This window comes from Chiloscyllium plagiosum, unplaced genomic scaffold, assembly GCF_037043375.1.
Source record: "Chiloscyllium plagiosum isolate Xiang-an unplaced genomic scaffold, Cpla_swu_hap1 HiC_scaffold_11, whole genome shotgun sequence".
Taxonomy (NCBI): Eukaryota; Metazoa; Chordata; class Chondrichthyes; order Orectolobiformes; family Hemiscylliidae; genus Chiloscyllium; species Chiloscyllium plagiosum.
Genome location: NW_028270149.1, coordinates 43,001,600 through 43,023,750, shown reverse-complemented (window position 1 = coordinate 43,023,750; position 22,151 = coordinate 43,001,600). Strand labels below are relative to the sequence as shown.

The following is a 22,151-nucleotide window of genomic DNA, read 5'->3' as shown; positions in this document are numbered from 1 at the left end:
AATTAAGAGGGTGACATGTCACTGTGATAGATGGGAATATGATGTTGAGGTTGCAACCAGATTACCCATGATCTTATGAAATGGTGGAACGGTTTCAAGGGATTTAGTTACCCTTTCCTGTTCCTGTTCATACATTCTTCAAAAACCACAGCCATCTGCTAACAAGAAACGGAAAAAAAACTCTGTCATAAAACTGTAAGTTTATTTATCAATATTCAGCCAGTCAAATGCATACAGAGCCTGTCCACTTCTGTGAATACAACAAACAACAGTCATGTCTAAGGTGAAATATTTTAACAAGTACACTAAGTTCCCCAATATACTTGATTTTTAGAGTCAGATTGAGAGAGAACACATGCCGGGTTTCTGTACTGAAGGATAATTCCTATTTGTTACAAGTAATCAGACTCTCACTGCAGGTAAACAGTTATAAACCATTGGAATACAACACTACTAATTCAAACTCTAATCCCCTCATAACTAAACCCCACCCATACACACATAGACAGAAAAACAGATAGGTGAAATAGTTTACGGACAGAGAGGAATAAACTGGAAAGACAGTTCAATAGATTTGTTTCCAGGTTCTGTTCTTCAGATGATTATTATGGCTCCTCTGCTGGCTAGCAGATTGCTTCAGTCATTTTTCACTGGATGCTTCCACTGGTTGGTAAGAGACACAGGGTGGTCAGTCCACTCAAAAAATGTCTCACAGCATTAAACAACTGTTGCAGGAAAGATAAACTGGTTTTGTTCAGGTTCACAGAGAGTTTTGACTGCAGTAAAAAGGGACTCTCCCAAGCTGAGGAAAAAAAAACTTTTCTCCTGTCTGTTGTTCTGAGGAAGGGTCACTCCACAGATGCTGCAGACTGACTGAGCTTTTCCAGCAATTTCTCGTTGTTTTTTCTGAAATGTCCACTTAGCTGAGAGCCAATTCCATAGTTGTTGGCAGACATAAAGATATCTGTTATTGACAATTGGTCACTAGTCCACAGATCAATAAACTTCTTGTCAGTAAATCTGCAAATGTACACTCCCTCCACTCCAATTCATCTGCAACCCAAGTTTCAATTACTGCTTGTTCAAACAGTTGTTTATGATGCTTGCCATGGGTGTCAGGTTACTTGTTTTTAAAACTGTAGCCAATTCCCTTCAAACACTAGTTATAAAACAGTTCTTTCTCATCCAGTTGCCAGATTTTTTTAAGAAAAGCACAACATAAAAAGACATATTCCTTTCAAGTTAAAAAAAAAAGCTGTGCCTCTGATAGCATTACTAGGCCTACCTGTAAAGGCTCAAAACAGTTAGAACTAGTGAAACATATCGAGAAAAAATGAATAGGCAACAGAGACTCTTTGCGGGGTAACAAGGGAAAAAAATATGATCAAAGACCCAGGAACTAGGTTAAATATCAGATGCCTGAAGAGAGGAGAGTGACATTTAAGGCAAAATTCTAGACTAAGAAGTTAAAAGAAGGTTTACTTCACTTTTCAAATAAATCAGTGTTATTAAAATTATTTAAAACTACTGGGAATAACTGCAGAAAAATCTTTGGGAATAAAAGGAACCACATTGTGAAAATTGTCAAAACAGTAGTATCATCCAACTAATGGAAGTGAGAAAACAAATGGCAGCTAGGTATCAAAGATAATTTCATTAAGAATTAGAGCTTTGTGAAAAAAGATACTAACTGTATTAAGCAAACAACAATTTTCTTAATGCATTAACAACATTATACCGCTTTTTAAAATCTGAAATAGCATGCAGATTTTGGACTCGAAGCAGAAAAGGCTTAAGTTATCCATATTGTTGAAAAGACTGTGAAAACCATGAAGAAGCAAGGAACTGGATGAAATTAGTCTTGGGGGAAAGTAAAATTACAACATTTCTTCATTTTAAAACATTTCAACAATTTTGAATATTTGGAAATGTCTTTTTTCAGCACAAATAGGAGGATAATTCTCAAACATTCCAAAGTTTTTCAGCTTTGATTAACAGAAAATACGCAAAATACGAAAAAAAAAGTTGATGAAGTAATTTTTTTTCATTAAAGTTCAAAGTTTATTAATGACAAGACTTTAATTACCGATTCAACTTTATTAGCCAGTAATTAAAGCAAAAATTATAGCATTTAACAAAACTTGCTGAAGAAAAAGAGAAGATTCAATACATTGATTGTACAATTTAAAATACTAAACAGTGAAACCATTTGCATTCACAAAGAAAAGTTTAAAAAATTCTGAAACCGATTTCAAGAAAAAAAATGAGAAATGATAGCAGCTATACATAATGAGAATAGAGAATAATATCAGTCCGCCAAGAAGACTGAATTCACAAATACAGGGTACGTAGCTGGACTGTATGCAACAAAGAATTCCTGAAATATCACATTGTGCCAGGATTACAGAAGAAGCCCAGAAAAGAACAAGCAGACATATTTCTTCATTCTGTAATCTGATAGTATATCATATATTGAAATGACAGATGTAAAAGAAGAGACATTTTTAAGATTTTTCAACAATGGCTTTACACTAAGCAGTAATTATATAATGGAGACAACAAAATTTAATAAATACAGCTTCCAGATGAACCTGTTGGCATCTTATTCATAATTTTTACAAATTGTTCGAATTTTGTGACTATTATTTTGAATCAAAAATAACTAATTTAGAACAGAATTGTTGTTGTCAGAATTTCAGACATATCTCTTGCAGATATGTTGCAATTAAAAGAGGATCTCACTTTGGAAAAAGCTATACACATAGTGTTGGAAGCTGAAATCTGAAAACAGCACAAGAGACTGATGACAACAGAAAGCCAATCTAGCTCAAGATGTTCATGCTTTGTCAAATTTTTCAGGTTAAAAAAAATCACATGATAGGACAATACAAAACATGTTACAACCCTTTGAGTGGAACTACCCCCCAAAACAAAAGGAAACAGTTGAGTTTCAGACATAATATTTTTTCTATAAAGGTTAGGTATATATCGCTCACTATCAATAGAGCTCATTGTTGAGCAAGGATGCATGTTTATCTCTTAACCTTTGCCAAAGAGAGGGAAGAGTATTTTTGAGAAAGAATATCCTAAATTATTCATGGATTTAGCTAAATGTAATGTAGAATACAGCTTCACATTAAGAAAAGACACTAAACCATTGTGCCTGTACATACCTTGGACACTTCCCTGTTCTTTAATTGAGCAGGTAAGAAAATAGTTATAGGAAATGACCAACACAGACATCATCTTCCAGGTGACAAGGCCTTCAGGATGGTGTTTGGGCATGGTCAATGCAACAAAACCTAATGGCTCTATCAGGATATGTGCTAATCTTACACAACTCAACAGGGTAGTGGTTAGAGAAATATACCCTCAGATATGAGGATGAGAACTTCTCACATCTCTCTGGAAAAAGATCTTCACTTAGCTTATTACAACAGTGGTTTCAGACACATTACATTGGATGAATTGGCTGAACTGCTTACCATATTCAACATTCCATTTGGATGTACTACTTTCAACAGATTACTGTTTAAAATCCCCTTAACTCCAGAGATCCTCTGATGTTTTGTATACAATACTCTACAAGAGTTGTAGGGCATTATATGTCATAGAGATGACATCTTGATTCATGCAGAAATGACAGAAATACGTGACTAAAGAGCACTTACAGTCTTGAAACAACTGTAAGCATCAATGCTCACCCTCAACGAGAAATGTATTTCTCCATGGACTTAATGCAATTTCTGGAACATATCAGTGACAAAAATAGCATAAAAACAGACCCCAAAAAGGGCAGAGAAAGAATTTCTAATTCCGAAGTCAATTTTCTAGGAACATTCAAAGTTTTCTAAGAATAATAAACCAGTTCACAAAACGTTTATCCCACTCAGCAACTATTACGAAAGCCCCGAGATACTTACTCACCGAGTCTCATATAGTGGTGTTGGGATGCACATTAAGAAGAGGCCTGTCAGAAATTCAGAGTCATGATCTTCCTCAGATGTCTTTGCTTGCTACAATCCATCATTTCTGACTACTTTTTCAGCGGATGCTTTGGACCACAAGTGTCTTTTAGAAGAATTGCTGGAAGGATACTGAAAATCTGTATCATGTGCATCCTGAGCATCATCCAGTGCACAAACTCAATGCGCATTTATTGAAAAGGATTCTCTCTAGCTACGTGGGCCTGCAAGAGATTTTTAGATTACACATTGGGTCTTATGGTTCTTATAGAGACTGATCATAAACCACAGGTGTCATTATTAGATGAAAAAGAATTTGCAAAAATGTTCCATGGATACAATAAGCTTGTCTTCAGCTCATGCGATTTGTACTAAGATCAAGGAAAATTACAAATGTCAGCAGGTGCCCTCTCCAGGGCCACTTTGACAAGCTTACACCAGCAGATGGACAATGGGCTGTCAAACTCAATTCATACACTCAAGCAACAAAACTATTGTGGCAAGCAACACAAAGTGTAATTTCTTCAGAGGAACAAAACAAAAATCATCATGAATCAATCTTCTTTAGAAGAATGGACAGAAAAGAAAACAATGATTTAATTATGAAAATTCTATTTAAAACACAGGCAATATTTTACATTTGAACATGTCTTATTAGTTTTCAACAAACTTGTTTACCCTTTATCATATTTAATATCCTTGGCATGATCTATTAAGATTGTCTGAGCATTATCAAATATAGAGCAAGATTGTGAGCTTCAGTATGTAATGAATTATTAAATGGATAGAAAGTCGTACAACTGTTTGTCACACACGTACAATGCATGGCCATGAAAGAAGCGAATTATTCATTTCTGCCATGTTTCTTGCCACATTTCGGAACTTGTAGACTGACTAATTCAGGTTTGAAAGTCGCTCTTGCCTAATAGTGGTCAAGTATTTCTCAAGATATGTCAAAATAAAGGTATTATATTCCACCTCCACAGCTATCAAAACCACATGTGAAATATTTGCCAGCCATGGTTATATTGATAATGGAAGACAATTTAATGATGTGACACCTAAATACTTTGTGATCATTACAGGGTTCTAATACATCGTTGGTTCACAAACGTATCCTCAAACAAATAGTAAAACTGAAAAGTGGCCAAGAATTTAAAATTTCTGAGAACACACACTTCTTCACAGCTTTACTAAAGCACTATTCCATTGCTTTCCAACATGTTTATTCACCACTGGAAATACAAATGGTGATAAAACTATAACCCTCAACTTCCTATCCATATAAAGCAATTGTCTCCACAAATTGGTCCAGTGGCTTTAATAAAGAATTTGTCAGAAAGAACAGAAATTTCATCCTAGGTCTGAAACAAGGTGAAACAGTGTGGATCAAGGATCTTAACAGGGCTAGTGCAGTCTCGTAACACATAACAAGCCAGTAAGGATAGTATCTCATTCACATATCAGAATGAATTGAACACTAGGGTTGCAGGCACACTGTGAAAGAGTGAGTTTAGCCCTTTATTTTCTCTTAAAGCAGGTGAGAGGTTTATTTGTTTAAATGTTCCTTCATGCATTCATTGGAGTTGTACATTTCAAGAAAATGGTGATAGATCAAATGTTATTGCAAGAATGAAGGTTTTATACGTTTATACAGAAAATAAGCTTTCAATTACAGGTTAAGCATTTACTCAATCCAATCTCCACCCACTTGTATTTGCATAGTTCTTAGTACACATAACTGTATCATTCAATCAAATCATCATCTGTTGACATCTCGAATGGTTAACACATACTTTGTAATTACCAGTAAACCTACACTGTATGTTTTTTTTTCCCCTTTGAGACCCTCCTATTACTTACACTGTCTATTTTCCCTTTAATCCTGTCTCGTCTAGAAAGTCTAACCTGTCATTACTACAACCTAATGAACAATGCCAGATCAGCCACAATCAATTCTATTACAAGATCATCAGCCAAAACAGTCCTTAAATGATAGAAACACAGCACATTTTAATTCAACACATTCTTAATCATAGCGTAGATGAAGTAAGAGGTAGGTTTTAATTGTCCAGAATTTCCAATGGCCAAACAGTCATTTCTGAAGAATAGATGGGATTTACATTGGGATGCTGGAATCCCTGACATATCAGTCTCTAAGAGAATTGCCGAGGAAATAGAGATTTCCGATGAGCAATTCTCTACACCTGAAGCCTCCATACATTTCAAGCATTCATTTAAATCAGAGAATGTAGAAAGTGTTAAAAATAGTTACACAGGGAAAGTAATACAATTAGATGTTGTACATTTGTAATATACATAAATGAACTGGAAAAGAGCACTGTTGGTATGATCAGCAAGTTTGCAGATGACACGAAGATTGGTAGAGTAGCAGAAAGCACAAGGGGCTGTCAGAGAATACAGGAGGATATAGATAGACTGGCGAGTTGGGCAGAAATGTGGCAGATGGATTTCAATTCAGACAAATGTGAGGTGAAGCATTTAGGCAAGACTAATTCTAGGCGAATTATACAATGAATGGAAGAGCCTTGAGAAAAGTTGATGGGCAGAGAGATCTGGGAATGCAGGTCCATTGTACCCTGAAGGTTGTTGCACAGGTGGATAGAGTGGTCAAGAAGGCATGCCTGCCTTCATTGGACGGGTTATTGAGTATAAGAGCTGGCAAGTCATGTTAACATTGTACAGACATTGGTTCAGCCATATTTAGAATACTGTGTACAGTTCTGGTCGCCACATTACCAAAAGGATGTGGACGCTTTGGAGAGGGTGCAGAGACGGTTTATGAGGATGTTGCCTGGTATGGAAGGTGCTAGCTATGAAGAGAGGTTGAGTAGGTTAGGTTTATTTCCATCAGTAAAAAGGAGATTGAGGAGGGACCTGATTGAGGTTTACAAAATCATGAAGGGTATAGACAGGGTAGATAGAGACAAGCTTTTTCTCAGGGTGAAGCATTCAATAATGAGAAGTCACACTTTTAAAGTGAGAGGTGGAAAGTTTAAGGGGGATACACGTGGTAAGTACTTCACACAGAGGGTGGTGAGTGTTTGGAACACGTTGCCAGAGAGGCAGGCACGGTAGATTCATTTAAGATGCGTCTGGACAGGTGCATGAGTAGGTGGGGTGCAGAGGAATACAGATGCTTAGCAATTGACTGACAGGTTTAGACAGTACATTTGGATCGACTCAGGCTTGGAGGGCTGAAGGGACTGTTCCTGGGCTGTAAACTTTATTTGTTCTTTTTTCTTTGTAGAAGCCTAGTCTAACTTCTGGTTAACTATAACCACCCACCCAATTTACCACACATATTCACAATTAAACCTCTCCTGGACACTTTGCAACTTCCAGACCCCAGTACCCTCCACTGTCATTGGATCATGCCACCCTCCTCTACCCCTGCCTCCCAACACCACCTCTAACATCACGACATGACACTCACTCCACCAGATCTGAATCGCCCATCTGATCTGACATCACCTTCTCCCTCCAGAACCTCGAACTCTCAAACCCCTGCCATCATACTCAACACCACAAAACCCTCCCTACCCAGGACATGAGACCCCCACACCCAGCCCTTTGCTGGACCTGACATCCCCCTTTCTACAGCAACTGGACCTGATGTCCCCCATTCATCCTTTCCCATCCACCACCGAACACAATAAGGGACTTGCCCCCATTGCCAGACCCAGGACCACCTCCAGCTGCCCTGATCAGAATATGCATCATTTAAAAAAGAAGTGAACTGGCAATTTGAGCATGATGGAGACTTCTTGAAAGATCTAGCGTAGTATTTTCAAAGAACCAGAAATTGATAAGTAACATAATCCAATGCAATAGAATAGAATAGAAATGCAATACCATACTAAAATACTTCCTGCGAGCGTAGTCATGTGACCTCCATGATGAGACATTCATTGTCGGCATTCATCTCCAGCTGGTTCCCAATAAAGACACATACAAACAAGCCTGTTATCCTGTAACCTCGCAATGCAGGTTATCCTGACTGTTTGAAAGACTGCACTTGTAGAATCTACTATTTCCTCTCTTACTTCCCTCAGTATTGAAAGATGTGATCCTTTAACACTCTGGCTAATAAGGTCTTCTGAACTTGCTTTTGACTTAATTTTCAGGGTTCAGAGAAATTCTGCAGGCTCACAGATGTCTCCTGTGTATCTAACTTTGGAATGCATTTATATACTGTGTACAATATGTAAATATAGCTAGTTCCTGTCAATTGCAAGTTTACTTCTCCAAAAAGACAGTTGTTTAGATATAGTATTCCCCTTTCAGCTGTTCCTAATTGATTGCACAGCAGATCTGAGTAGATAAAAGTGCTTCTCAGGCATGTGGTTGTCAATATGGAAGCCATATAAACCACATTGTAACCCACAGCAATGATCATTAACAGTTGGAAATGTTACCTGCACTGTCCGAGCTTCCTCTTCATTCCACTGAGTAAACAAAGTTAGAAAAATACCAATTAGCCGGAACAGCAACGATTTCCATCTGGAGTTGAATCTTAGAAATAAACAGAAAGAGAATGCACACAACAGATTAGATGGCTTAGATCAAACTGGTTATAATGAAAATGACTCATCTCAGACCTTCTCTTAAATACAAAAGTGTCTCTGCTTGTTTGATTAGAATTTAACTTTCCTTAACTGCTGGGAAACCAGGTTGGAGAGATAGATAACAAAAACAAGTGCAATTACCCTATTTTGTTCTTGTTCTCTGGGAATTTTAATGCTTTAGGCAGCAAGTGGAGTCCCACTTTAATCAGATAGATGCAGCATGCATCTATATAAATTGAAGTTCCATAGCGTTATGAACCCCCTCAATATATTCAGAAGAAAATGCAGACCCTCACATTTTCTTATTTTGAAGACAAATATAAGGTGTTCCATTCCAGGTGCAATTTGATTGGTCAAATTATTGGATTTAAAGCAAAACATACAATATTAGTCCACTGTAGTTAAAATATAACAAAAGAAAGAAGGAATTAGAATAACTTAACTCTACTGGAAAACTTAACAGAATAATAGTAACAATAATATTAATTGGCTGTTTCAATATCGTAACATCCCATAACCACACACTTGGAAAATAAATTAGAACACTAATTGTCTCACATGCAACTCCCGTAGCAAGCAGGGAACACCAGCTTTTAGTTGTAACCAAGACAGGGCAAAAAAAAGGTTCCACTTCTTCAATACCCCAATAGCAACTTCTGAAAGCTAAACTAAAGACATTAATTCTTCTTTGAGGACAACCATGCAGATAGCTTCCATTGTTGCAACTTTAAAAAAACCCAAAGCCTCGCAAGCTGTTTACTCCGGTGGCACTGGTAGATTGCTTGTCACTTCTGCCTTCAACCTCTCCTCAAAATAAAATCAGGACAAAATAACCTCTTAAAGCCACAGTATCATCACAGTTGCCAATAGGATACCAATGGCCCTTTAAACTCTAAGTTCCAAGTGCCTGTCCTACTTTGTGAAAGCTGCTTTAAAGACTCAAAGAGCCAAAAGAAGTCAAAGTTAACCTTTACTTTGGTGTTTAGAGGAGCCTTAGACTCTCCCTACCTCCACCTCTTATCTACTTCCACACCCATGAGTATCTGACAAGTTACCCCTCATTGTCATTTACTCTCCCAGCAGCATGACGTCTCAGGGCTGAGTGACCTTACTCAGCTGGCCACCACATACACTGTTGGCATGTTTTGGGTGGCCAGTTACATATGAGTTACAATAGCCTATGTGACAAATTAGGGTTATTGAAACTCACTTTTCCTCCTATTTGCTTAACATCTATACTAAAGTAAAAATCAACCTCTCTGTCTTTCTTTCTATCTCAGCTATCCATTATTTCCTCATTGCTTTTATTATTTTTTCTAACTATATCAATTTTGACCTCTCATTTATTTCCATCTTTATTTATTTACATTTTATATTCGATATAGGTTTCTGCCTCTAAGTTTATATTTCTCTATTCATCACTCTCTGTCTTTATTTCAGTATGTCTTGATCTATCTTTGCAATATTCTGTCTATCTGTAACTCGGTTAATCGCTTGCTAATTCTTTTTTTCTGTGTACCCACTTCTATGTTATCCTTTATAGTGTGTACTGTGCATGTAATGTGGGATTTTGGTGGACCTCATTTCTATCAACCCTGGACCTGTTCTGTATTAAGATATATAAAAACATTCATGTTACTAATGATCATAACTCTGATGAGTGTTCTTCCACATTAAGAGTAAATATTTATACAAAGACTGAGAGACACGAGCTGTGAGATGTTCTATGCAGAACAATCCATTTCACAGTTCTTTTATTTTGAATGAAATCCTCATAATTTTTACAAAGGTGAGAAAACATATTTCGATTTAAATAATACATATATATAAAAGTTGGAACAGACTTGGAATGGTCAATTTGGACACAGTAAGTTCATCCCAAATCAATGTTCTCATCATATCCCTTACCCCATTGCCCAGCAACATATCCAAATGTTTCTCCAATTTACTGTGCTGTCCGCTTCAATAGTTTTTCATGGTAATTTATTCCATAGCTACTCCACCCTTAGCACGAAAAAGTTCTGCGCACATCACTTCTTATTCACACAATAATGCAAAAAACCAGCAAAACCTGTTTAATTATTTCTAAAAAAAAATCCAAAAATGACATGTATAAATTAAATTAAAAATCACACAACACCAGATTGTGGTCCAGAAAGTTTATTTGGAAGTACAAGCTTTCGGAGCATTGCTCCTTTGCCAGGTAGTTAGCTTGGTCGGTGAACTCTGCCCTCTAGTTACTGACAGTCCATTAATTATAAGTGAATACCAAGGGAGAACTGTCAGTATTGACAACACATGATTTATTTTACATGCACAGCCCAGGAAGTTAAGACTTTTCACATTTATTTGTTGAATTCTGGGATCTATATTAAACAATGGAATTGTATTTTTTTGATTTACAAAAATATTAACAGATTCAGTTGTCAATTTGGGAATTAATTATTTTTCACACACTTTAAAGCTTCTTTCTCCCTGTGGTAACATAATTTTATTTGGAGAAAGAAACAGTTTTTGTTTATTTTATTTTTAAAAAAATCATTGGTTAGACCAGTCCTTTGTACCTTCGAGCCTTTCAGATGGAGTGCTAATTAACAAAAGAATTAATTCCCCTCTGCTTCCTAAAGTGTTCCTGGGGAAGGGGGTGTTGGGTATTGTTATGATCCCAACTAATGTTATTTCTGGACAAGTCCAATCCCAGACAGGAACCTAGCTTGTCAGATCAAATTTTAATTTGTTTTGGTTTTAACAAAGTGGTCTCTTGTTGAAACATAGACATACAATGCTGCAGAGTTTGCTTTAATAATAAAACAGAAGTTTATTAATCAAAGAAATCGAGATAACATAGCATAAACCAAAGCATATAATTATAAAACTAATTCAAAGATTTTTAAGCACATGGTTAAAAACCTAATACTATTAATCCCACAACACTCCTTTATAACTTGAAATGAAACAAATCATGTTTTGTATAATATCCTAAAACACCCTCCCATGACAGTTAAAAAAAAACACACACATACAATTCTCACATCAAAGTTCCTGTATTTAACTCCTTGGGTATGTTAAAGTCATTTGCGACTTCAACTTTTAGACTAGAACTGCAAATAGCTTTCTCATCGAGCTTTTTTTTATAGCTGAGGTTCAAGGAACTCAATGCCAAGTAATCTCTTCATGGTTTGCATCTCAACATTCCTGTTCAGGAACTAACACTAAATCTTTAATCTAAAGAAACCTTGCTCACTATATACCCTTCCTTCTCAGGACCACTGATATGGTCATCTTTTTCCAAGGACTTCACAGGACTGTTCAAAACTCAAAGTAAGACGAAAGTAAACCAAAAACCTCCATCTCTAAGATAGTGAGGAGAGAAGGTCATATGTTGACAATCCTATCTTATGCATGTCTTTGAAGTGAGTTTGCAAACCATTGTCAGATACAATTTTCTGAGGTACACCAAAGGTACTGAAACATGAGTCAATGTGTGAACAACATTTATATCAGTAGTATCTTTGATTTGTCACGTAGAAAGGATTTTGATGAAATAGTTATCACTAGATTGTAATTGTGTCCATGGACAAGGAAAGTATTTGTGGCAATCTTGCACCATGGCTCAGAAGAAATGTTATATGGACAGAGATGTTCTCTCCATTGTTGCGGTTAATGGAATTATTTTACATAACTTGATTATTTGATTGATGTCCACATTTGTGCCAGGCCAATGACACATGCCAAACTTATGACTTTCTGTCTGCTCATGGGGTCCATATGTTTATTTTCTAGCTTGTGGAATAATGACTTGTTTGCCTTAAAGATTATATATTTGGAGAGTCCTAGATCATCTCTAAATGATGAGAAAGAACATACTCGCTCAGTACCCAGTTAGGTGAGTTCAGACAACTCCTTGATGATGGTCTTTCTGAACTGTTGCAGCTGGACACTGTCATATGGTGATATCACTTCTGAACAAGGGTCACTGGATTCAAAATGTTAACTCTGCTTTCTCTTCCCAGATGAGTGGTGGACTCTCCCTCTTTATGGGCATTTAAACGGGCATTGGATAGGCATATGGAGGATAGTGGGCTAGTGTAGGTTAGGTGGGCTTGGATCGGCGCAATATCGAGGGCCAAAGGGCCTGTACTGCGCTGTATTTTTCTATGTTCTATGTTCTATGTTCTAGATGCTGCCAGACCTGCTGAGTTTCTCCAGCAATTTCTGTTTTTATTTCATGTAAGCAGAATGCATGAGATCAATGTTAAGACTATCTTTCAATTTAGATTCAATAATGGCCACTTGCAGATCTAAATCATATCTCTCTTCTTAGTGGGGCTAGGGAGTCAACTAAAAGCATCAAAGATGGTCATGTGGGAAACTATTTTGTATTGTACTTCTAAATGACACCCTTGGGTATTCACAAGTAGATGTTATAGTTGTGGAAACACACTTCTGAAAAGATTTCAGCAGACCATTTCGCTTGGTTTGTACTCAGAGTGAACAATTAAATGCTTGAAAACTAGATACATATTGTAATTGCATCCTGAAAACTAGGGCAACACTTTCCTTTTCAGTGAACAAGTAGTTATCCTGAGTTGTCATAACGGCCTTAGAATGAAAAAACAATGGCCTGGTCATCCTGAAATAGATAGGTTCTGAAGTCTTTTTGGGATATATCTACCTTCAGTGGGATTATAAAATGGATATACATATTGACTGGATGATAAAGCATTTTTGAGAGATGTAAAATTGTGCTACTGCTCTTTCTGCCATACGTATGTGACAAAATTCAAAATATATGGGGGCAACATTTTGGATACCTCAAGGACCTCTTTGTATGCTCGTGTGTCATGGACAGAGTTTTGGAAGCTGCTTTGGCATTGTTCCTTGGTCAGGCTTTCTTCACTTGCCACTTTGGAGCATTGTATTGTACTTGGGTTTCTCTGGACAACTTGATTTCATACACATTTAAGCCCAAATTAATCTTGAGGAACATAGCTGGCATATACCATTAAATGTTGGCTACTGTCTTGGTTTGTAAGATAAGCTAAATTGCATGCAGAAATTAAATTGCCTACTGAACTTCTTGAAGGTTGCAGTTGTTGTTCCAGAGTCAAGCACTGGCAAATGATGCTGGCTTGTTATAATGCCTACGAGCTTACATCTTTCTCTTGGCAAAGAATCAATGAGCAATAGTATATTCTTCAGCTTTATCCAAAAATACTTTTTCTGAAAGATTTAATGGGTATGGAGATAATGACCAGTTTTGTAAACCTTTCATCTAAGTTGGCCTCATGAACTGGTCATTTGTTTCATTGTTTGAAGTCAGTATGACATGAACTCAAGATTATTTATCTTAAAATTGACAGGATTTTATGTTGATCTTCTAAAATCTGAAAAAAACATTGTTAACATCTTTGAGGTTGTCAACAGAAATCAAAGAATTAGAGGCATTTAATCCTTCAGTACATAAACAAGAATTTTGAATATTTATTGTCCTTTATCAGCTATCTGCTGATCCGCAAAATAAAGATCAACTCCTTCTTTAAGTAATTGAAGTTCGAACAGTATGTCAATGTATCACTAGACCATGCAGAGGTGTTAGCTTTAATTCTTTCTTGTGTAAACTTTATGAGTTCTAAAATGCCAGTGTAAAATCCATATTACAAATTAATGCTCTTTCATTTTTTATGAGCTGTTTCCTTTGAGTATATGTTGCCGTTCCTTGAGAAAGTCACTGTTCCTTTAAAAGTTACAGGCTTCTGCCTATCATTGCTATTTGCACCTACAATGCAGCAGTGGTACTGCACCATTGGCCCTTTCTTATTCTTGCACCGTCCATCTGGACACAGATTAAACATATTAGCATAGAAGATATTACTTTTACTGGTATTATCCACAATTCATTGTAGAAGTATTTCTCTAGCACCTTTAACTGTTATTTTGCTGCCCATGTACTGTCACTAACTAGCTATTATGTCTAGTTTTATTGCCACCATGATGAGGCTTATTGTTTGCTGTATGTTAGTTTACACTATGTATGCCACAGATAGTTGGATTCTTGTTGAATTAGAGATCTTGAAGTTTATTTCCATCACTAATGATTTGCAAGGCTACAGTATCACTGACTGATGCACATAGTTTATGTTCTGAGCTAAATTATGTTATTGTACATTACATACACATAACTGACTGAGTGATGGTGTTAAGTTGAGAGTGTGATTGAAGGTGAGGCAGGTACCCTGATCTCAATATTTCACAAGATGTGGTGTTATTTAGCTGTCATAAAGTTAGAGACCTGATTTCTCTGGAACGTATGCCAATGATACACAGTATCTGTCCACAAACACATGCCAACTCTACCAGAAGAAAGAGAGTACTTACCAATGTCACTTTAAACCAATGACTGATTGCTACAGCTCCTGATCCTTCAATCCTGAGAGTTCCATCCTTCGAGACTTCCTGGACTTGGAATTTCCAATTTCCTGGCCCCAAAATCATTGGCTTCTCCCAGCTGCTGACAGCTTGGATAACAATCTGTCCTTAAGGCCTGTAGATACCCTCAAATCTCAAAAGCATCACTTAACTGTGGGTCACTGCCATCTTAACAGGAGCCCAATTTACTCCATTCAACTCCTGCTGCTTCATATAATAACACCTAGGAGCAGAATTAGGCCTTTCAGCCCATTGGGTCGACTCCACCATTCATGGCCGATATGTTTCACAAACCAATTCTCCTGCCATCTCCCCATACCCTTAATCCTCTTACTAATCAAGAATCTCTCTAGCACTACCTTAAATACACTCAATGGCTTGGCCTCAACAGCCTTCTACAGCAATGAGTTTCACAGATTCACCACCCCCAGCCCAAGAAATTCCTCCTTATCTCAGTTCTAAAGAGCTGTGCCTTCAGGTCCTAATCTCTCTTATAACTGGAAACATCTTTTCCACATCCAGTCTATCCCTGCCTCTCAGTATTCTCATTTCAATCAGACCCTCCAGTTCTTCTAAACTCCATTAAGTATAGACCCAGAGTCCTCAACTACTCCTCAGATAACAAGTCCTTCATCCCCAGGATTATTCTTGTAAAACACCTTTAGACCCCCTCCAGCACATCCTTCCTGAGATACAAGGCCCAAATTTGCTCACAATATTCCAAATGTTGTCTTACCAAAGCATATACAGCCTCAGCAGTACATCCACATTCTTATATACTAACCTTCTTAAAATGAATACTAAAATTACATTTACCTTCCTAACCGCCAACTGAACCTGCATGTTAACCTTAAGAGAATTCTGAACTAGGACTCCCAAGTCCTTTTGAGCTTCAGATTTCCAAAGACTTTGCCCATTTAGAAAATATTCTGTACCTCTGTTCTTCTTACCAAAGAATATAACTCCACAATTCCCACATTGTATTCCTTCTGCCACTTATTTGCCCATTCTCCTACCTTTGCAATTCCTTCTGCAGTCTTCCTGCTTTCTCAACACTACCTGCCCTTTCACCTATCTTTGTGTCATTTGTACTTTTAGCAACAATGCACTGAATTCTTTTGTCCAGATTGCTAACATATAACATAAATAGTTATGGACACAACTCTGACCCCTGTGGAACTCCAGTAGTCACTGGCTACCATGCTCAAAAAGACCCCTTTGTCCCCACTCTCTGCTTCTGCCAGTCCAGCTGAGTTAAATCCAGAGAGTCATAGAGATGTACAGCATGGAACCAGACCCTTTGGTCCAACCCGTCCATGCCGACCAGATATCCCAACCCAATCTAGTCCCGGCCCATATCCCTCCAAACCCTTCCTATTCATATACCCATCCAAATGCCTCTTAAATGTTGCAAGTGTACCAGCCTCCACCACTTCCTCTGGCAGCTCATTCCATACACATACCACCCTCTGCGTGAAAAGGTTGCCCCTTAGGTCTCTTTTATATCTTTCCCCTCTCACCCTAAACCTATGCCCTCTTGTTCTGGACTCCCCGACCCCAGGGAAAAGACTTTGCCTATTTATCCTATCCATGCCCCTCATAATCTTGTAAACCTCTATAAGGTCACCCCTCAGCCTCCGACACTCCAGGGAAAACAGCCCCAGCCTGTTCAGCCTCTCCCTGTAGCTCCGATCCTCCAACCCTGGCAACATCCTTGTAAATCTTTTCTGAACCGTTTCAAGTTTCACAACATCTTTCGGATAGGAAGGAGACCAGAATTGCATGCAATATTCCAACAGTAGCCTAACCAATGTCCTGTACAGCCGCAACATGACCTCCCAACTCCTGTACTCAATACTCTGACCAATAAAGGAAAGCATACCAAACGCCTTCTTCACTATCCTATCTACCTGCGACTCCACTTTCAAGGAGCTATGAACCTGCACTCTAAGGTCTCTTTGTTCAGCAACACTCCCTAGGACCGAGTTGGTTACAATATTCCAAAATTCCCGGGACAAGGGAAAGGTTCCAGTGGGTTGGAAAAATGCTAATGTAACGCCCTAAGGGAGGGAGGCGAAATGTCAGAAATTACAATCTAGTTAGTTTGACATCTGTGGTTGGGAAAGTATTAGAATTAATTATCAAGGAAGCAATATCAGGATATTTGGAAAGACAAAATACTATCCATCAGAGTCAGCATGGTCTTGTGAAGGGCAAATCATATTTGATTGATTTACGAGAGTTCTTCAAAAATATAGCAAGCAAAGCAGATAATGGAAATCCTGTGTTTGTAATATATCTGGACTTTCAGAAGGCATTTGATATGGTGTCGCACACAAGGTTAATTCACAAGCTTGGATCAGATGGGATTAAGGGTAATTTATTAGCCTGGATAAATGACTGGCTGATGGACAGAAGACAGAGAGTTGGGATAAATAGGTTATTTCTAGATGGCAAGATGTAACTAGTGGAGTGCCAAGGGTTTGATCCTTCGACCCCAGCTATTTAAAGTCTACATTAATGACATGGATACAGGGATACAAGGTTCTATAGCCAAATGTATGGATGACACAAAAATAGGCAGGCCAGTAAATTGCAATGAGGAAATAATAATCTTACAAATGGATATAGTTAGGTGAGGAGAGTGGGCCAAAATATGGCAAATAGTAGATGTCGGGGTAGATGTAGGGGTATGGGTGTGTTGCGCTTCGGCGGGGCGGTGTGGACTTGTTGGGCCGAAGGGCCTGTTTCCACACTGTAAGTAATCTAATCTAATCTAATCTAAAGTACTCAGACAAATGCACAAAATTGGGAACTCCTGAATTATTAAGCTATTGACTTCTTACAAAATTACATATGAACCAAAAATGAACAGTTAAAATAGTAGTCACTTCCTCCGAATCCCTGCAGTGTTACCTCCTCTGAGGCTTCTCAAGCAGATTTTAACAATAGGTTTTCCTTTTCTTCTGTTTCAGCCCACTCAGAGACCTCTAGTAGGAATCAGGGTCTCTAAAGATGACACATCATTATTATAACGTCCTTCCTTTGACCCTCAGCACCTTTAGCCTCAGATTGCTGAAGTTTTTAGTCTTTCAGCTCCCATTCAATCCATAGCTGGGCCTGCAGCGGGTAAGGAAGTTTACAATGCACAGCTTAATGAAATAATAATTCCAAGATCAGGTAAAGATATTCTTCCATTTGTTGGTCCTTGAGGGATGGAGTTTAAAAGGGCAGTATCGAGATTTGAATCTACAACTTTTCTCATTTACAAATGTCAAATGTATCATCAATAACAACAAATGTAGATATTACTCTGCTTCTGTCCTGTGAAAGATCAACCTATTTTCAAGAGATAGCAATCAATTACTGTATGAGGGCCAGTTAATGAGAAGGACTATGAGTTTTTTCCCCTTTCATTTCCTTCCTCTGCTTCTCAGCAGGCATTGATTTGCACTGGGATATATAATGAAAAAAAACAAGCACACACGTCTTTATATTTCTTTGAGTCATCTGTGTGTTAGTTGGTATCATACTTAACTTTGATGCATGAGTTTGTAGGTTTAAGTCCTGCTCCAGACCTTAAGCACAGAAATCATTCCCAATACTTTAGTGCAGTACTAAGTGACTACTACAATTTTAAAGGTTTTTTTTTTGGAATAAGATGCAAAAGCAAAGCTCTCAGGTAGATGTAAAATATTCCGTGGCACCATATTGAGAAAGATCAGGAATATTACCTCAGTGCCTGGCAATACTTATCCCTCAATCAACATTATAAAAGCCAATTATTTGGTCATTGTTACATTGCTGTTTGTGGGTTTTTTTGTTGGGTTTTCTATACCAGTCACTACACTTCAAAAATATTTAATTTGCTGTAAGCTTCTGTTGGCTATGAAACAAATGATATAAATGCAAGTTTTTCTCTTTTTTAATGAAAAGGAAGCCTTTGATGCAAGTTGACAAAACTTTGTCTTTGAAAGACAAGAAAGATGGGTTCTATATGTTTCTCGTCTGATGGTCACGTAGCCACATATTTCTAGCCTTGTCCCAACTCAATTAATAAACCCAGCGCAGTCAACAAATGGAAGCCAGTGCCTTCCTGCTTTATGCGGTTCAGAATTTAAGCTATGATATATACTGCAGCAAGATTCTTTCTGAGCAGGTACTTTACTGAATATTTCACAAAACCATAACAATTGCTGACTAAACCTGTTGATTGAGTGAGTAACTACAAAACCTGTGAGGCACTAAACTCTACACAACAAAAGAATTCCAAGTTTGTTTACACGTCTCTGGTGAGTTACTTGCGATCATTGAAATTCAGACCATATATCCAAGGATCAAAGAAATTTCCTGAGTTTCGTTTCTGCCCACTGTCTATAAATGGAAAGTAAGTGTATGGACACTCACTGTTTGATCTTGCTTATGAAGAACATTCATTTGGAAGAGATTTTGAAGGGCTGGGAATCCCTCTGGAATTAAACGGATTTAATACCTTCATGACAGAATGGGAGAAAGTTGGAAGTAGGGAAAAATAATTAAGTAATCATATAATGCATCACATGACTTGACATAAAATCTGATCTATAACAAAGAAAATATTATTCAGCATAAAATAATCTGTTTCACAATTCAAAGTTGAGTTCCTGCCCAATACAGCCCTCTTAGGAAATAAATGTCTACAGAAGGAATCATCAGAAAATCAGCTCCAATGAAACAATGTTTTGATTGAGCCATCTGCTCCAACAAAGGACATTAATTACTCAGCCATTAGCTCAGATACAGTTGCTAGTGGACATGACTACAGGAGATTGGGTACTGGATGATTTCCATAACATTAATGAGCATGTTCTAAATTATATAACTGTTAGATGGATCTGCAGCTAATGGTGAGAGAACAATATGAGGGGAAATGCCATTTGACTGTCCTCTCCCGTCTATCCATCACTAAGCCATCCCCTCCTGACAGTATTAGTAGGTGTACCCACTACACAGTTCTTGTGGAGACAATGCTCTGTCTTCATAGTGAGTATATTCTTCATCATTTTACATCAAACAGTAGTTCTGTTCCACAACTAAAAAATGAAATTGAGATGGGATATATAGTAACAGTTGTCTTATTTCAGAGGAGGAAAGAATTGCTGGTCTTGGTTGAGGATGTCAAAAAACAATGATCTCATTTTGAACTTGGGAGGAATAAAAAAGATATACTTACTTCAACTTGCCTCATCTTAATCTGGTAGAATATTTAGAAATGAACTAATTTACAATCAAAAACACACAGAAGATGGCAGTGTTAACTTGAGTGAAATCTCAATCATTTATATCACTGAGTTTTCTAAAACGACAAGGCATCCACAGTTGGGGTAAACAAACCATGGAGAACAAAACCCTTTTTAGTCATTTGACATCTGCTGAAGCTTCAAGACTGAATTACCACCCAAGCAATTTTCCCAGTTGTGTTCAATTTCATGTAATGTAAATTTCATGTCACCCTTTGTGGTTATAACACTGAATCCTGAAGCTTACTTCTTCATGAGTGTTGGAATGACGTCTTGCATTAGTCTTCAGAATGTCTGAGCCAGTTATGTGACAGAAAAGGACGGCATGTTGAGCTGCTATAATGAGAGGATCATGTGACAGGAAAAGGGACAATTTATTAATTTGATGAATGTAAACATCCAAAACTAGAATGCACGCATTTATCATGAGGAGGGTTTACTTCTACATTGCATTGAAATTTGATTTTGCAATTTTCTCTGGTAGTCCTAATCCTCTGCTGACTGTCACCAGTGATTGCTGAAAGGCTGTCTCAGTAACTATTTAAGAATTCAGTCAATTGGGCTAATTCTCTGAAACTAATGTTTAATTAGTAACATTTAGCAAAATGAAATTCAGGAGAGAGTGTGATAGGAAAACTGATCATGTTACAATTCCATATTTTCAATCACATATTTCTTTGCAACTGACATTATCACATTCTTTGGGAATTTCCTCCTGTAACATCGCAGGTCAGGCAGTGAAAACCCTCTATCGGTGCACAGGTATATTTCAAAAATGTGTCTATGAATTATTTAGGTTAATGTTTAAATGACATGAATGATTATGAATTGGTCTCCTAATATGGTCCTGAAAAGCTAAAACTCTCCTAATAAACTTTTGGAGAATTTTAGCTTTTCAGGTATTTATCCAAACATACAATGTTTGTGCAGACTTTCCTTCCCAATTGCTTAACAAAAGCCTTAATTTTTGCATTGGACTCATCCAAATCTAGAAATAATAGCTCTGAAAATTGTTTTATATTGTTTGAGCCACTGTTAGCAGAGCTGTTATATCCCTATTTAGGAAGTTTTGTGGACCTTCTGACAATATGCCCATGACCTTCACTTGGGTGGTCATGGTCTACTACACACACTGATCCCTTGCATTTCTTGGGTGAGTTAATCAGCCCCTCAATAGGAATTTGTTTATCAGCAAGCTGTCTCTTCAATACTGCATCCCTAATGATAAAAGATGTTGTGGGCTGTCTCTTGCACTTTAGCAAAACTAAACACTGTTGGTGATATGTTTTAGCTGTAGATTAACTGGCTTGTTGATTTTTCCAGCACAATGTTTTCCACTGCTGTTCACCATGCCATGTTAAAGATTATTGTCTAAGAATCAATTACTCATCAGGCATTTATTAACTCCGTGGGTTAGTTTATTTAAAACAGTGCAATGCACTACAAGTCATGAAGCAGATTGCCATTGTTTTACATTGATTAACACAGTTACACCCTTATCCCTGTTATATGGTTTCTAAATGCATTATATCCTGTGATGTTAACTGTTAATGTTGCCTTGACTGAAGTCATGTTTCCATTATGGTTAGTGCATTTGTTTCCTCACCTAATTATAATCACTGATTAATTTATATTTTTTGCTGATGCCCTCTGCATTATGTCCAGACAATCAATATGCTCTTATTGTTTTTACCACTGAGATATTTGCAATATTGAGATTTCTTCTTTGGAAGTGGAATGGTGATGAAAGACCCTATTTTAATAGCCTCCTGCATTTTACAGTTTAGATCAAGCCATTGAAGGTTCCCTATGCTGTGTAGCAGGTTCCTGTCACAGCTCTACTGTATTTATTTCCATAGACTCCACTGAAAACCGCTACAGTATATTAG

General features: G+C 37.4%; 1 long non-coding RNA gene across 1 annotated transcript in view; it reads right to left on the bottom strand.

Moving 5' to 3' along the window:
• Nucleotides 1-3,823: 3,823 nt before the first annotated feature.
• LOC148148787 (uncharacterized) overlaps nt 3,824-22,151 on the bottom strand; it is a 71,888-nt gene continuing 53,560 nt past the window's right edge. The window contains exons 2-3 of the long non-coding RNA XR_015758577.1: nt 8,405-8,501; nt 3,824-4,189 (exon numbers count right to left, since the gene is read on the bottom strand). This is a non-coding gene — a long non-coding RNA (uncharacterized LOC148148787). The remainder of the gene's footprint in view (nt 4,190-8,404; nt 8,502-22,151) is intronic.